Source organism: Ochlerotatus camptorhynchus, unplaced genomic scaffold (assembly GCF_037179485.1).
Source record: "Ochlerotatus camptorhynchus isolate MF236.1 unplaced genomic scaffold, CSIRO-AGI_Acam_v1.1 ptg000304l, whole genome shotgun sequence".
Lineage (NCBI taxonomy): Eukaryota > Metazoa > Arthropoda > Insecta > Diptera > Culicidae > Ochlerotatus > Ochlerotatus camptorhynchus.
Window position 1 is genome coordinate 1,280,124 of NW_027040792.1, and position 18,128 is coordinate 1,298,251.

The 18,128-nt window shown below is 40.4% G+C and overlaps 1 protein-coding gene across 3 annotated transcripts in view; it reads left to right on the forward strand.

Annotated features, from left to right (window-relative positions):
- Positions 1-18,128, forward strand: part of Hs3st-B (Heparan sulfate 3-O sulfotransferase-B) — a 292,186-nt gene that overhangs the window by 230,695 nt on the left and 43,363 nt on the right. The window lies entirely within an intron of this gene.

Here is an 18,128-nt window from a genome sequence, read left to right on the forward strand (position 1 = left end):
TGCAAAGACTCATTTCAGCTAAAATAATGTTTTTCGGAATAATAAAACCAAAAGATGGTATGAGGGCATGTTTTACTTGTAACTTACAAGAAGAGGTTACAAAGTATGCGTTGGAAACATAAAACCTGTAAATTTTGCTTTCTATGAGTCACAATCAGCGATTTGCTGATCGCTGAGTGAGTGAGTGAGTGAGTGAGTGAGTTTGTGAAAAATCGCTGATTGTAACTCTCATGAAGTGAAATAAACAGGTTTAATATGTCAAACACATTCTTTGCAACCTCTTCTTGTATCCTACCAATTCAAAACTTGATCATGGCATCTAATTATTTCATAATTTAGAAAAAACATTGTTTTAGCTGAAATGAGTCTTTGCAACCTTGCTTTAGGGGTTCAAGTAAAAACCAAAGATAAAGTATGAAGCGTTCAATTTCGGGCGCAGTAGTAAATCGCATTCTGATAATCATTTGCATCGATTCCCAAAGATCCCGATAATGCGTAGGAAATGGATTCGTATTTGCGTGAACCATGAGGCAGACGTACCGTTCGAATAACAGGGAACATGGATGTACCGTATGCGTGATAATTTTTGCACCATCGTACATATAAGGTTCCCGTTTCACCTGTGCATACAATGTCTTGGTTTTCTTTGCATGCACGTAACCTATTGGCAAATCAAAGTTGGCACTCGTGGAGAATAGAAGAACTATAACAGTGATGATGGTTTCAAAATTTTCCACGGGGAAGTATACGAATGCAATCTTAAAATGCTTTTATTTTGCAAATGGAACATTTTATTTAAATCTGGTTGCTGCTACAGTGGTAGAAAAGCGAGGGGGGCGACTCTATCTACGATGCAGGAAATATTATGTTTTGCTGTTGCTAGCTGCGCGTACGCTGAGTAGATAGAAAAAGATTTATCACGATTTTGAAGATTTCCTTCAAAAAGATGATGCGCGATGCAAGTAGATGCGAGAAATGAAAGAAGATTTTGCGAAGATGTATTCGCTAGTGTGAGATTTTTTGAGCATCTAGAATTGAGATTTAGATGTGTCGCCCCCCTCGTAGAAAAGCTCAAATCTATGTGTACACCTAAAAATCTGAAAAGAAATTAATTTTTCTGTATTATTTGTCTATTGAGTTCTACTAACATAGCATCAACCAGATTTAAATAAAATGTTCCATTTGCAAAATAAAAGCTTTTTAAGATTGCACTCGTATACCTCACCGTGTAAAATTTTGAAACCATCATCACTCTCATAGTTCTTCTATTCTCCACGAGTGCCAACCTTGATTTGCCAATAGCTCATACCGCAGTAGACTGTGTATAAAAGAAAATGATTTGCTTAGTTTGACAGTTGTACCATGACGAAGTGGCAGCGTATTCGTGATTTGTCCAACGCGCAAATGTCGCAAAAAGACATTTCAATCACCGTGGGAGTGTCCCGGTGGACCATCAAAAGGGTTTTAAACCGAGAAAAGAAAGGACAACTATCCGCGAAGGTGGTCACAGGTCGTTCGATGTCAGCTCGGGTTCCGAGGGTTATCGCTGCTATCAAAAAGAAGATTCGGGTGAATCCAGTGCGTTCCATAAGCAAAATGGCAAAGGAACACGGGATCAGTGACTTTACGGCACGGAAGATCGTAAAGGAAGATTGCGGGGCGAAGTCGAGGGCACGGAAAAAAACTCGTATGATTACCAACCGCATCCGGGAGCTACGAGTCGAACGATGCAAGAAAATCTTGAACTTCCTTAAGCGAAAAAATCCGGTAATCCTGTTCACCGACGAGAGCATGTTTACCGTCGATCCCGTATCAAATTCCAGAACCGACCGGTATATTAGTTCTCTTCCGGTAAAAGACGTGGCCGACGAGCACAAGAACGTGTATCTGACCAAGCATCCTGCTAGCGTTATGGTGTTTGGATTGGTGGCTTCCGATGGCAAAAAAATGAACCCGGTGTTCATTCCAGAAGGCGGCAAGGTCAACACGGAGGTCTACATCGGGATTTTAAGTAAGTATGTTCTTCCATGGATCAAATAACAGTACGGTCCGAAGCCAAATATTCTATTTCAACAATATTGAGCTCCGTACCACACCTCGAACCGAACTTAGAAGTGGTTGCAGGAACATCTTCCGTTCTGGGCGAAGTATATGTGGCTGCCATCCAGCCCCGATCTTAATCCGCTGGATAACTCAATATGGCGCGTCATGAAGGCCAAGGCCTGTTCTAAACGCCACCCGAGTACAGCAAGCCTCAGACAAACATTGACCCGTACCTGGAGAGAAATGGATCCAGACTACATTATTAGAACCTGCCGTGCATCCGGAAGCGTGTTGAGGCCGTAATTGCAGCAAGTGGAAACTCGATCGGTGATTAACATAGTTTAAGACTCTGAGAAACATCCTCCCTTTGAATACATAAAAAAAAACGTGAAAACAAAATTTTTGAGAATTTTTTTAATTTTGACACTGCTCAATGGTGCAAACATTATCACGCATACGGTAGAGAAAAACAACTAAAAGAAGCCAGTTCACTGATAAATTAAACTATTCTCATTTTGCTTAAAATTTAATCAATTTGACATTAAACTCAGTTTGATCAACCGGTGGAAACTAACGATTTTAAGGTGATTCGCTGTGACATCCTTATTCCCGTAACCACTTCGAAACTTTAAGAGCACAAATGTCAGCTTCTACGGAACGTGCAACATCTAAATTGATACTCAACGTTTGCTGCACTGCAGCATACATGAAGTAGCAATTTCAAATTAAATGGAGCACTGATATTGAAAGTGGAAGTGCATGCATAGACTACGTGGTGGCCATTTGTGGACTCAACAAGAAATCACCTTAAATTGGCTCACTACTTGACTACCCATTGGTCCCAAGCAAATCGTTTAACGTACCCCATTCTAGTCGAAATTCTAGTACTATACTATGTTTGTTTTGGGGACGAAACAGAATTATTCAGCTTTTAACCAGCTAAATTATTGGCCGAGATAAATCTAACATTATGTTCAAATGCTTTTTATAAATAATGTTTGTCCATGAAGTTTCTCATTATGTACTGACAACTTACCAATGCCATAGAGCTATAAAACGGATACAGTTTCAAAAAACTTTGCGCTCTGGCTCCGTTTCCTGTTCCAACATAAAAAAGTTTTCTTTACGAATGAGAACCATCGTCCGTAATTCGATTACTGCAGCAGTTACTCTTGAAATGCATACCATTAACTGTAATAAAATAAGATGAAAGAAAAACTCAAAGAATCTATTAAACTTGATGAAATCTCTCGCCGTTGAACCTGCCATCAGACGAAGGAGACATGGAGTAAACTTGCCCCTACCATACTTTTCACAATGTCCTACAAGGAGCTACATTCTATCGGACGTTCCATGTCGAACGTTGCAGCCTTCTCAGCCTGCTGCTGCTACTGCGACGAACCTCTCCGACAGTAAACGTAAAATTTATGAGCTAGAAATTTTACACATGCCAAAACTGGTTGTTGCAAAAGTTTTGGCTCACTGCTGCATTTGCTATTTGCAATCACCAGTCCGAGAGCCAGCTGAACTGAACCGAAGCCTTTTCTATGGGGAAAAACTACATGCCATAAGAAAGCGGAAAGTACCCTTCGTAGCCTGGTATAGGAAACAGAGGAGACCCACGCGGGAAGTGCTCGTTATCATCTCATTTTACTGTGGATGCTGGCGCTGGCACTGGCAGGCTGTCTGTTGCTCTCGCATAGGGTGGAAAGTGCAATGTTTGATTCTACATTAAGCGCGACGGAATTCAGCTCCTCGGAAGGAGCTTCTACCCTACTGGGAATTATGCAGAAAGACATGCTCTCTGAGTCATCTGTCTAGCTTTTCCAGGAAATGAACAAGACATAAATTTTTAAAGCACTTTTAGTTAGATGGGGAGAAACGAAAGAATTTCATCCAGTTTGAAGTGCAATTTGCTTGAAACAAACATGAAGTTATAGCCATCCTGTAACTTTGCCAGCAATGTTGTCAGTTGAGTTGCATCCAAGCTCTGGCCATACGTTATATAAAGCAGCTTGCATACTTGACAAAATTGAAAGTTTTAAATAATTAAATGCAAACTGATTTTAATAGCGTTGGAAGTGTATGAAAAAAGTTCCCCCGTCGCCAATTTTAGGTTAGGGGGGTAAATTTCACAAATTCGGCACCGATAAAATATTTAACGGCCATTTCATTCATAAATAAATGCCGGGCAAGCAAATTAGCACGCTTCAAAAGCTCGAGAGGCAATTAACTCGTCCTCGCACGAAGGGAGAGCGAAAACGAGGCAGCCATCCGCCACCAAGCGGGTTTATTCATGAACAACATATGCATAAAGGAGGAAGGACTCACACTGTGACAAGAGGACCACTTGTGTATTCTCACTTCACGTCACGTTTAATTTAAAATAGCTCTCGTCTTCCTCAATCCTTCCTTCCGCCCATTAAAGCGGTGGATCAGCAGACATGATTGTGGCAAACAGTTTGCTTTAATTTAATAACCACCCCCCCTCAATGAAAAGCTTGCTTTGATCGTGCTCCTCCACCTGTCTCATGGCGATGTCGATACTTCCCACCCACCTACAGTTAAGCAGCAGCGAATGAAGTTGATTCGTTTTTTTATGTCACACCGCCTACCCTAGCAGCACACTAGTCACTGAACAATTGTGGTTACTTGTGTGCAACCCATTCCAGTCACAATCAAGTTACAGCAACTTATTTCGATTGAAGTGTGCTGCTTGGGTACTACCGTTACCCTCACTGGGCCATTTCGAATGTGCAGAATTTTGTTCAGCAATTTGTGCGGGTGTCATCCAGATGGGCGGATTGGATTACTTGTCGTCGGGTGCTTCGCCTTTTTTGTGACTGCTTCTCATCGTCTCCAGTAACTGCGGAGGATAAATTAAAATGAATGGTCACATATTCTATGGTCAAATTGCGCTTCAGGTGGCATGGGGGACAATATAATGACACACGTATAGGCTCAAGTACGACACACCAGCACACGATTCATCAATGATGATGGTGGTGCGGTTACGGTGGTCCTTGGGAAATGGGGATAATTTAATTTGGGTTATTTGTGGTGCGTGTAAAAACGAAAGGACGCCCTGTTAGGTTCTTAATTGCCGTTATGAGCAATTATGGACCAATTTGTTCAGGTGTAAAAGAGAGAGAAAGAGAGAGAGAGAGAGAGCTACTCTGTTCGGGTAATTACAGCTGTTTGGAAAGGAAAATTGGACATTTATTTACCGCGACAGATTGGATTTGGCGTTTCATCTGCTCTTGGATGACCCTTTTAATTAGGTTTATTGTTTCCCTAGTTATATTAAGATAGGCACACCATTCCAGGACATCATTTTAGAAATAGGTTTGTTTTCATATATGCTTGCCTTCCAACCACTAAACCGAAGCCGCGACATTGACCTGCGATGCGAAGTTTATCTGCGAACTAACTGCCTATGCCAGAGCTAAATGTCAAGACCAGGCTTCCTTCCACTCACTTGCTATAAATAATGATTTCATGAAATCATTAGATGTTATAATCATATTTTGTACTTGATAGAAGAAGAGGTTGAAAGTCAATTCAAAACCTGTGCAATTCACTTTCAGATAGTCACAATCAGCGATTTTACGACTCGCGAGTGCTTACTCTGAGTGAACGCTCAAGAATCATAAAATCGCTGATTGTAACACTCTGGAAGCGAAATTGACAGGTTTTATGTGTCAAACACTTGCCTTTCAACCTCTGCTTGTATCTAACAAAAATAAAATATCATTATAGCATCTAATGATTTCAAAATTCAGAAAATATTTTTTTATAGCAAGTGAGTGGAAGCAACCCTGGGTCAAGACTGCTAATTGTAGTGGCGTTAGCGTAGACAACATATTTTAAAGCAAAGTTTATGTGTGCCGCATGGATTTATCGCGTTAGTAGTTGCTTATGGAATATTTAACCCTAATACTAGAACTATCATAGGCATTATTATGTAATGGTTTCATTTACTTTTGCCATGTATCCTTTTCTCAGTGTAACAGTTGATTAAAATAATATGAAAACCGCGTGTTACATTTAAGCGCTGAACACAATGACAGAGGTATAGCGGCATAGCGGCAAGCTCAAATATCCAATATATTGTATCCAGCATTTTACGAGCGCTTATGGCCGCCACAATCTGGCTAAATGTTTGGTAGGGAACATACGATTTGACGTTTGGGTTGTGTCGTTTGACGTGTAAACGTTCAAATTTGATCGTTTACACGTCAAACGACACCAGCCAAACTTCAAATCTTATGTTCCCTACCAGAAACGCAGCCAGATTGTGGCGGCCATAAGCGCTCGTAAAATACTGGATACACCGTAATCCGTTTGACAACCCACAATAAGACGCGTTTGTTTCAAAATTTTGGAAAAACGCGTTGCGGTTAAGCGGCAACCTGATAAGTGCTCCATGTTTTCAGTTGTATTTTTTTTTTAATTTTGGATTAACCAGAACTTTCAAGATGTGAACCAAATAATCATCTAAGGTCGTAGTAAGTGTAGTCAGTTTGAAGTGGTTAAGGCTAGGGTTCTAATGCATTGTCATTATCGGTGTCATTGCTTGTTGCTAAGGAATCCAATTTTGACTAACAAAGAGGCGCGTGTTTCAACACTCCGAAGGGTATAAATAGCGGGACCTTTCAATTAGAGTCGGATCCTTGCGATAAATACGAGAATGACTACAGTAAAAAAAAAATCGAATACTTTATAATTTCTCAATAGTGCTGGAGTAATACCAACCGGTGGAAACTTACGATTTTAAATTTGCTTGGTATTACCATAGAGGTACTATCTTCGGTCGCAAGCTAATCGATGCACCCCTCGAAACATAGGAAAATCCACGAACCGAATTTTCATAGCGAATCAAAACAAACATAGTGTAGTACTACAATTTTTACTAGAATGGGGTAAGTTAATCGATTTGCTTGGGACCAATAGGCTAATCAAGTAGTGAGCCAATTTAAAATCTTTAGTTTCCACCTGAGTATTGCGGACTCACTCAAGGTGCTTGTCGCTTGGGAGCCAGTGTGAACTGTCAAGCGGGAGCCAAACATTCAGAAGCAGCAAATGCAGTTACTGTTCTTATCTACCGTCAAGCATTGCAATCTCATAAAAATGATCTATAGTTTTTCATAACACATTCTTAATTTTAAGCTAAAAGATAAAAACCAACAAGCTCAGTGAGTATAAAAACCAGTATAGTTTTTATGATACAGCTGAGTTTTCAATTATAGTAAAACATACTTTGGCGAAGCATGTATGTAAACAAACTTTGATAGAGTCATGGGGGCTCGAGCACTCCTGGCTAAGAGTTTTTTGCGGGAATCAACTGAGAAAGAGCAAACCAGTTTTAAACTTGAGAAAATTTTCAAGCAGTTTTCCATTGACTTGCAAAATAAAATTGGTCGACTCCGCAGTACCCAGGTTTCCACCGGTTGGTAATGAGCAATTCCCTACTAATTCGCAATTCAGTTTATTTTTGTATTTTTCATTTAATTGAAAATTTGCTTTTTGCATCTTCATATCACCATTTTGAATCCAGCCTTATTTTTGAAAAGAGCATATAGAAAAATATCAAGCTTATCTTCGGAAAATTTTTACTCGAAAACTGTTCGTCCGATCGGTTTGGTGTCTTGGGCAATACTGCAGGTAATAGATGAGACTATTTGAAAAAAATATGCACTCTAAAAAAAATTACTCAACTTTTTTTTGAATTTCAAATCAGGCCTTAAAAATATTTGTTTTCAAAAAAGATTTTTTGTATTTTTTTATTTGTTGATATGTTTTAGGGGACAAAAAATGTCATCTATTGCACTATGGGTCAATATGGGGAAATGATGTACAAAAAAGTAATGATTTTTAAAAAAATTCAAGTTTTTCGGAAAAATATCCAAAACATGGTCCAATTACTGTTTTGTTCGTGTACTTTCATTATATAAAGTCAAAACAGTAATTGGACCAAGTTTTGGATATTTTTCCAAAACCATGAGTTTAAAAAAATCATAACCTTTTTGTCCATCATTTCTCCATCTTGACCTATAGTGCAATAGATGTCATTTTTTGTCCCCTAAAACATATCAACAAATAAAAAATACAAAAAATCCTTTTTTAAGAATTTTTTTTTTAAAGATTTTTATTTGAAATTTAAAAAAAAAGGTTGGGTGATTTTTTTAGAATGATTGTTTTTTTTTTTTTAAGTTTCATCCATTATCTGCAATATTGCCCAAGACACCAAACCGATCGGGCAAATTGTTTTCGAGAAAAAAAAAACTGTAGATTAGCTTGATATTTTTCTATAGGCTCTTTTTAAAAATAAGTCTGGATTCAAATTGGCGATTTGAAGATGCAAAATGGCATAGTCGGTCATAAGGAACGCTTCTGCAAATTTTCAACCAAATCAAAAAATACAAAAATAAACCGATTTGCGAATACGACATGCACTAAACTAAGGACACGGGATATACTACAATAGATCAAATTAGTGGTCGCAGTGGTGTTATGTCCCGAACAGAGGAAACAAAAGTAGCCAGAAACATGTTGGCCGCATGCGGACATGTTCCGGCTAAACCAACGAGGAGGTGGTCAGATTCTTCTTGAACCAACACCCTCATTAAACTGATGCAACATTTGAAATTTTCGCTCCACAGTGCCCAAGCTACTCCAAATTCGGTCCTGATTAGCTTCCAAAAATTTTAAATCGTTTGGTAAGAAACTGACTTAGCACAAACCATTTGAAGTTTACATGGAAATTACTATGGGAAAACCAAACTTTTTGTTCATTGAGTTCTAGCCTTTTTCTATGTTGCTCTGTTAAAATGTTCTCTAACCATTCTTATGTGGAATTTTCTCAGATACAACTTTGCGGAAAATCAATTTTCAGTCAAAACGTCAATTTAAATAGGTATTAATTGTTAAAGAAGAACCGCACTACCGTTCATACTGGCGACAACGCTCTGATGAAACAACGCTCCTCCCCTGATCCTATCCTTCGACAATGTACCTCTCTAACCTCAAGTAAGCCGCGAGTATTCGGCCCAACTCCTACTAGACATAGAATTAAGTGAATTTTGTTACAAACAAAGAACAATGAACTATCGGCTCCGTAAAGCTAACGCGATTGAGCCTTCCAAATAAACGAACTAGTTAAAAAAAATTTAAAGAGACTGATAGTATTATCATAGAGGTAACTCTAAGACTAGAAGGTACCGAAATAACGTGCTCAACTTTTTGGCTCAGCTCTGGTACTCTCTTCGGTCCCAAGCTAATCGATTCACCCCTCGAAACATAGGAAAAACCAATAACCCCTAATTTTATCTGTCAAACTTTTATAGCGAATCAAAACAAACATTGTGTAGTAGTAGAATTTCGACTAGAATGGGGTACGTTAATTGTTTGCTTGGGACCAATAGGCTAGTTAAGTAGTGAGCCAATTTAAAATCGTTAGTTTCGTATTGATTATTGGTATTATGTCATGATTTAGCAGCTGTTTTGTTGGCAACACAAGGGGTAAGTCACACCGCACACCAATCTTGGGTCATCTTTTTTGTCGATTTAAACTTGGCTCACTACTTGACTAGCCTATTGGTTCCAAGTACATCTATAAGCGTACTCCATTCTAGTCGAAATTTTAGCACTACACTATATTTGTTTTGATTCGCTATGAAAGTTTGACAGATAAAATGAGGGGTTCGTGGATTCTCCTATGTTTCGAAGGATGCATCGATTAGCTTGCGACCGAAGAGAGTACCAGAGCTGAGCCAAAAAGTTGAGCACGTTTCTTCGCGACCTTCTGGTCTTAGCGTTACCTCTATGGTACTACCGGAAAATCCCATAAGAAACTGTCAATCTTACCTAGAAGAGACAATTTTTCGACGGTGCCGTCAACGCCAATTGTGCCGGTCATAGAGCAAGCTGCGATTGTTTGTAAAATACCCCTCCCGGCACCCCGGTATTTCTGACACCTTCATATTTTTGGTTTGAAATCACAAGTATAAATCGGATTGAGGATGATGCGGGATGATAGCATAGTAAAATTCCTGTGTTTTAGGGTTTTATAATGCCCTCAAATTCAGAACAGAAACCTAGCATTTCATACAATGGTCTATCAGCGGCCGAAAAGAGTTGAAACCGGTGGGGAACATTGTTGGAGACCGACTATAGAGGATGATGAATAGACTTCTGTAGTTTGTTTTGTGTGAGTTGTAGCATTATTTGAATTAAGGGTACTAATGGGGTCAGAAAAACTGGCTCTTTCTCTTAAGCCCACTCTAGAACTTTCATTTCGTATTTAAGTGAACTGCTGGTCTGAGTTCCAATGGTATATTCAATTAGTGGATGTTTCTTAATATACAGTCAAACAGCACGTAATATTGTGAACAACTTCAATGACAGTTGTCCAGCAATGCTACCATTTTATTAACAACAATCCAATGCCTATGGTTACTTGGGGATTGTGCCGAAGGTGTGCCGATGGATGTGTCCAAGCTGTGCCGAATCTAATTTCGGCACAATGTGCTGAGTGACTTACCCCTTAGGGCAACACTGTATTCTGCAGTGTGACATAGTAGCCATGATTTTTGTACTCTGTTCTACGAGTCGAAAACAACATTTTTCGAAAAGCTGTCAAAATTTCCCACAAGCATAGCTATTTTTTTTTAAGCAGAGCGATATGGTGAATTGTTAGATAGAAATGAACAAAAAAATGGTAATTTCCATATAAATTTCAAATGGTTTGTGTCAAGTCAGTTTCTTACTAAATGAGTTCAAATTTTGGAAGGCTAATCACAATCCAATTTGAAACCGTTTGATCACAGTAGAGCGAAAGTTTCAAATTTTGCATCAGTCTAATCCTCTTTCCTTTGGTTTGTTTTTTTCCGTCGATCTTGTTTTCCGTGCTGAGCACCAATGCTACCGACGTGCCAGAAAGGCAGCTCCCACACCTGGACCCTACCTATCGACCCATCAACTCATGAACCGGGGACCAACGGCTTTACTTCCCATCCGAAGGAAGGCGTGATCAGAGATGTTATGCCTCAGAACATTCCGGCGGCGCCGACTGGGATTGAACCCAGGCCTGCTGGGGTGAGAGGTAATCACGCTTACCACTACACCACCGGCGCCGTTATCAGTCTAATCCTCATGCGACACTTCAAATTACGTGAGACTTCAAAAATAAGATCATTTGTGGTCATGTTAAGTACTCAGGCCCACGTTGGCCAGATCCGGACATATTCCGGCTACCTCCGGGGAAGTGGTCAGATTCTTCTTGAACCGACACACCGACATGTCGACGGGTAGTTTCCTAAATTTTCCGAAGTGTTCCAGAGGTCAATGGAAATTCTCTAAAGATCTCGAAACTCTTCTGAATTTAATATATCTGCCCTGAAGCTCGCTGATCATCTTTCATTTTCTTGAATGCTCTCTTAAAGCTGGGTAAGTCAATTGATCAAGTCAGTTGAATTCAACTGACTTGAACGCGAATTTAACGTGTAAACCATACCATTCAACTGACTTGATCAACTCACTTGAATTGAAAAAAGTTGAACCAGGCTCAACTTTTCAAGCCAATTTAATTAAACTGAGTTGATTAATTGACTTGCCTAGACTAAACCCAGCTTGAAAACTCCCTCGAAGGTCCTGGTGCAGACCTGAAATTGATGGAACTGCCACAAATATCGCTAAACTTAAATGAAGTTCTCTATGCTTCTCTGAAGTTCTCTGAACTTCTGTGATGTTTTTTGAAATTTTGCTGAAAATCTTTAAACACCTCTGAAATTACCTTCAATTTGATGTGGTTAGGGTGGCGTACCAAGGGGGCTACCAGGACAAACACCTCGGCGGGTTTGGCTAAGCAACGACCTACCAGTGAGGGTGGGTCTTTTAATTAGATGCCTAGCTCGATTTGAAGGTCAGTTCTTAACCTTAGGGTCGGCTGAAGTGAATTACTGAGCTAACCGGATCTCGGATGTTGTTATACACTTTTCATTATTTATTGCCTTGCTGTTTTACATGCTGTGTGGGTGGGTGTGGAGTGTAGCGTGTCTTTCTTCTGCTTAATACCTGGCCGGCCGGTGACTGCTGGAATGGCGGAGCTATCGGGCGACGGTGACGACGTGCGTGGTGGTTGTGGATACGGCTTTAATGACGGCCGTGGCTACACGGAAGATCACAATGTTGGTGATGATACGTAAGAGCGTCTGATGACGCCACTAGATAGGCCCAGACACAAAGGCGGACGCTGGAGAGGTGGCTTCTTCGCTGGGAGGTTATGTCCCGGCACCTTACACGAGGTACTGGAGGGGACCTCTCGGGATTCTGTAACCGGGAAGCAACGATCGCGGTACGAATCGGACTGGAACTCGTTCAGTGGGTTTCGAGCTTTCAACTGTCGGTGAACTACTATATAACGGAACTGTCCGAGGTTGTCCCAACCGCAGTGCCATCGAACGGAACAGCTTTTTAACGTTCAAGTCGCCCACGGAAGGCCTGTTGGCGTGATCTGGCATAGCTAACACTACGATCGATCGTACTTAGTACGATAAACTAACGGGTCCTATCAAGGAAACAAAGGAGGCCACATTAGCTACCTACATACCACATGGTTTGGATTGCCTTTGCCACGGATTTTCCACAACTCCTAAAGGGTGTCCACGATGAAATTGCCACACACAAAATAGATTCGCAAAATTCGAGTTTTCATCCGATTGCCATCAAATTTTCAGGGATTGAGAAATAACTATTAAACTTCATTTTACCATTTTACTCGTATTTTATTTACAGTCCATACGCAAATGCCCGCACCTTGGCCTTAACCCCGGCGATAAGATTCTGCACAACCTGTGAATCAACCGTTTTTTGCATGTAAACCCATACTTTCTTCAGTTCCTCGACTGTCTTCACTACCTTAGGTCGTTTAAGAAGGTGCTGCTTCATAATCGCCCAGTACTTCTCGATGGGGCGGAGCTCCGGAGTGTTGGGAGGGTTGAACATTTTCGGCACGAAATTAACCTTATTGTCCGCATACCACTTCAGCACGTCCTTGGAGTAGTGGCATGAGGCCAAATCCGGCCAGAAGATTGTTGGGACGTTGTGGGCCTTCAGGAGAGGAATCAGCCGCTTCTGGAGGCACTCTTTTATGTACACCTGTCCGTTCATCGTGTCCTGGGTCACGAAAGGTGCACTCCGCTTCCCGCAAATTTGGACATCTTCTGAGTGCGGACATGCTCCGGAACGCTGAACTTATCCTTGGCCGTGAAAAACAGGTTGCCGGGGATCTGTTTGAAGTCGGCCTTCACATATGTTTCGTCGTCCATGATGCAGCATTCAACTTTCGTCAACCTGTTGAGGTACAACTTCCTGGCACGGGTTTTGGCGGACTTGTTCTGCTTCTCGTCGCGATTAGGGGCCTTTTGTACCTTGGACGTTCGAAGCCCAGCCTTAGTTTTGGCCTTCTGGACAAAACTTCGGCTTAGGTGCAGCTTCTTAGCCACATCCCTAACGGAGGCGTTCGGATTTCGGTTGAAGGCCCCAACTACGCGGTTGTGATTTTTGGTGTTGTACGGAATACTTTTTCCTTCACTTCTGGGCTTCCGATCGGTGGTCAACCGTTCCTCGAACCGCTTAATCACTCGCAACACCGTGGAATTCGCGATTCCCAACGTTTTAGCGATGGAACGATGCGAGAGATCCTTGTTCTCGTGATGAATGCGCAAGATTTTATCACGCACGAGCTGTTCTTTCGACTCCATTTCCGCGAGTTTTGATCACAGGACTTTAAAACTTGCAGGATGTAAATAATGCACTATGAACTAAATCCACCCAAATTTTCATTAAATTCTACCCAACGGTTAAAAAGTTAGAGCAATTTCATAGTGTGGCAATTTCATCGTGGACACCCTTTACCTGTTTTGTTCTGGAAATACTCAGGAAAATGACTACTTCCACTTCTAATCATTTGGTTTCCAACTAACTCTTTCCCTTATTTTGTTTTAAAGAATGCGCCTAATTCGCCAAAAGGTTCACAATCGAATAACTTCCCTATATCTTTTCGCGATGTCTCATCCCTATCATTCGATAATTATAGGCTTTTCTGTTCGTGTTCAGTACACAGAACTGATTTTACCGCTATTTATTATTCCAGCAGTTGGTATTGTCCGGTGGTATTGTGTGGTGTACTAAACCTAGGTGTATTGGATTGGCAATTATTGTTCAAATTCAAACAGACATGCAGGATACGGTAAACATACAGAAGTACATCAACAAATGTTACAAACGGTAGTACAAGCGACAGCGGCATAACGTTAAGCGCGGTTTTAGCAACAAAGTTTGACAGATAAAATGAGGGGTTAGTGGTTTTTTTCTATGTTTCGAGGGGTGAATCGATTAGCTTGGGACCGAAGAGAGTACCAGAGCTGAGCCAAAAAGTTGATCACGTTTCTTCGGGTCCTTCTGGTCTTAGAGTTACCTCTATGGTTTTAGTAAATTGCGCGTTTACCGCTGTGTCGCTGTCATTGTGTTCAGCCCTTTAGAATGGCTTCAAGTAAAAAGCATTGTTTGGATTTAAAATTCGAATAAACAGTTAGTTCTCGCGTAAATCGAACCGGGCCAATTACTTTTCACTGAAACACCCACTGAAACACAATATTTGGTGTCAGAAGTAGGATAGTTTAGAACAACTTCCAGCGGTTCGAAAGTGAGGTACGAAAAATACATACTTCAGAGCAAAAAAGGCTCAAGTTACCCCAGAACTCATGGAGGCACTGTCTCAAATGATCGCGCAGGCCTTAAAAGCATGAATTAGAAATGTCGTTCAACCAGCAAACCAACCGTAGCTAGCCCCGATTTCCATGTCAGAGTCAGAGCTGGTAGCTGCCCAACTAACAATTTTCACAATGTAAACGCTTTACAGCCTTAAGCTGTATTCAAACGTTATACGATATGAGGAAACCTTTACTCAACCTCTATACAAGCAAATTTGGCGAACTTAGTCAGCTAATTATGGTTGTTGGAACAGTTGGGACAAGCTCTTATTGCGTATCCATAAACGCTTCTATACAGGTGTTATCCTGCTGTTTAATTGTGTGTCAACTTGAAAGGCGCTTATTCAACATTTTCCCGGCTATCCAATAATCACTATACAGCTTTCTCTTGAAGCCGGGTTAAATACGATTTTTTTATGGGGAATTTATTGAGTTTATTTTGCTGTCAATCAAATTAATCGAAATTAGTTACAAGTTGTCACCAAATTATTTACCTTGCACCGGAACCCGGAATTGAACTCGAGACGACCGCATTGGCAAACCTTGATACTACCAACTGTACTACGCCAACACTTTGAACTGATGTAAACAAATCAACATGCCCTTCTACAACAAAACCGCTGAGTAGATGCTTTATAATAGTGCACATGAATTACTTTTCTCGACTAGTTACTTCAGCTTTGTAAAGGAGCAGAGTAAAAGCTGTAAAACTGCACACGTCTAAAAATAAACCTAGTTGACTGTGAAAATGTTTCCGAAGTAGCTCTAACACAGTTTATTAGCTGAGTACAGGATGTTTAGTTATTGAAAAAGCACTTTTGATGTTTATGTTATTCAGCAAGAGTGGTTGGTTGTGTAGAAACCATCAAATGAGTAATATATTCACTTTATTAGCTTTGTTTTACAGTAACAAGTTGAATGTTGATTAGTATGTGTATAAAAGAAACATTAGCGTTTGTTGGGTGGTGTTATTCAGTGCGACTGACAGATTGAATAATGGTTGTGAAAAAGTTGAGTAAACGCTCTCCAAACTATTTTGCTAGCTTCTGCTTGTAGCTTTATCTGCAGCTTCTTTTCAGCTACTTTACAGCACAACGCTGGAAAAGTTGGCTTAAAAAGCTGAACATGTTAGTTGGGTGGTTACTATCACCTATCATGAGATTTCATGTCATTTTCCAACGATCAAGCACTCACGACAATAATTCTGATGTGGTTTTGACATCAACATTTCTTACTGATTTATAGCGAATTCGTTTATTATTCAGTTCCAACCTGGATCGGGTATCAAGATTGGGTCTGCTTGTTTTATTTGTTTATTTGTTTATTTGTTATGGTTGCATCAACAGACTAGAAATAGTCCCAATGATGTGTTGTAAAAAAAAGTACAGATTATACAGACGACATACATATACTACAGTTACTACAGTTACAAACGAAAATAACTAGGAAAGCATTGTCAAGTTACTAAAAATTTATAAGTCTTAAATTTTACACTTAGCTGTTGGGCATCAAGCGCCTTCGGTCAGCAAAAAAGGCAGAGAATCTTCGGCGAAGCATATTCCGTTTCAAGTGGAAATCGAACATCGACGCTACTCGGTTGAACACTAGCTGCAAGCCGTAAATAGCACTCCCTATGCTATAATTAGTTCGAAGAAGTGGAAGTCTCAGCATAAGACTGTTGCGTAGTGCTCGAGGTTGAACATTAATGTTCACTAGACTGATGCAAAATTTGAATTTTTCGCTCCACAGTGCTTAAATGGTTTCAAATCGGGTCCTGATTAGCCTCCCAAAGTTACAACTCATTTGGTTAGAAACAGACTTCACACAAGCCATTTAAAGTTTACATGTAAATTACTATGGGAAATCTCAACTTTTTGTTCATTACCTTCTAGTCTTTTTCCATATTGAGCTGCAAAACAGTATAGCTATTCTTATAGAAAATTTTCTCAGCTACAACTTTGCTGAAGATCGTTTCTATGTAAAACGAGACAGGAAAAAGTTATTAATTATTTAAGAGATTGGTAAACTTATGACATGATTGATCAGTAGCCACTGATTATAATAAAATCTTTAGTGTTGTAAATATTGTATATACCTAATCCTAATCTTAAGGCTAAAACTAAAGTCAAATCTTAAAACTAGTGATCTTAAACTAAACTACAACTAAATTTATATAAACATAAATTAACATTGTGAACCAGTCTAATGAAGATGATCACCGATTCTCACGAGAGAGAATGATCTCATTTCAATGGTCAATCATTGCACTTGACCAAACGAACCGAATTGTACACACAATACGAGTAGTAGCAAATAGATACCCCAAGCGTGCGCAAACACATCTATTGTCGGTGTTCTTTTAAATTCTATTCCTCGATCGTCAACCATCCGTCGGTTGCAATAAATTAAAGGAAAGTGAAGTGGAAATCGAAATTTTGCTTGTGATCCGAAATCGATGTTATCGCGTCAGTGTGATCAGGTTTTGATCAATCGTGTGTCCGTGCGTAATTAACGTGAAAATCGCGGACTCCAACGTTAGTGGAAAGTGACTGACTGGCTAACTCACATCTTCTACTGGGAAGGTGGAGTAGCAGCAGTACTTTTCGGGTGCTAAAGTGCTCCTCTGGTTTCTGTGCGCCGTTCGCGGTACGAACGGGAAGAAAAACCTCCGAATCCCGGCAAATACAGAGCCCACGGCTCGAACATTGGTCCTTCGAACCGGATCGGAGGACATACCCAAGCCAGGAATCAGCGTCGTAGGCAAGTTAGCGCCATCGCGGTAAGTGGTCAAAAGGCATTGATCACACAAAGGTAGGCCATTCATTCTACTATTGGTGTTTTGTGCAGAAAGTTTGGGCCTTTTCTCGCACGGCCAACGCCAATATTTCGCGCCGATATAAGGAGGCAAGGAATGGCGGCATAATCGAAAATTGCATGACAACATCGCATGACCGATCCGATTGATCGAAGCGCATAAGGCGAGCATAATTAGTACGGTGGAATTGCTAGGCAGAGGCGGCATAATTAACGTTTTTTTGCAAATTGATTATCGTTGGTGGCTGATTGGCAAATTGATTGCCAGTTTTATCAATTGCACTTGCGCATACAGTGGTGCGCATTAGAATTAGAAAACACCGTACTGGCTGGTGGAAATCAACAACAGAAAACGGTGAATGATCAATTCGTCCAAGGCACATTTTTCGATATTTGTGGCGTTTTAGCGGACACGCGTATCGTAAAAAGGGCACGTCGTGACGGGAAGGATTGATCGTATCGATTTCACGTGTCCTTTTCGGTCGTTCGCGTTCGTGT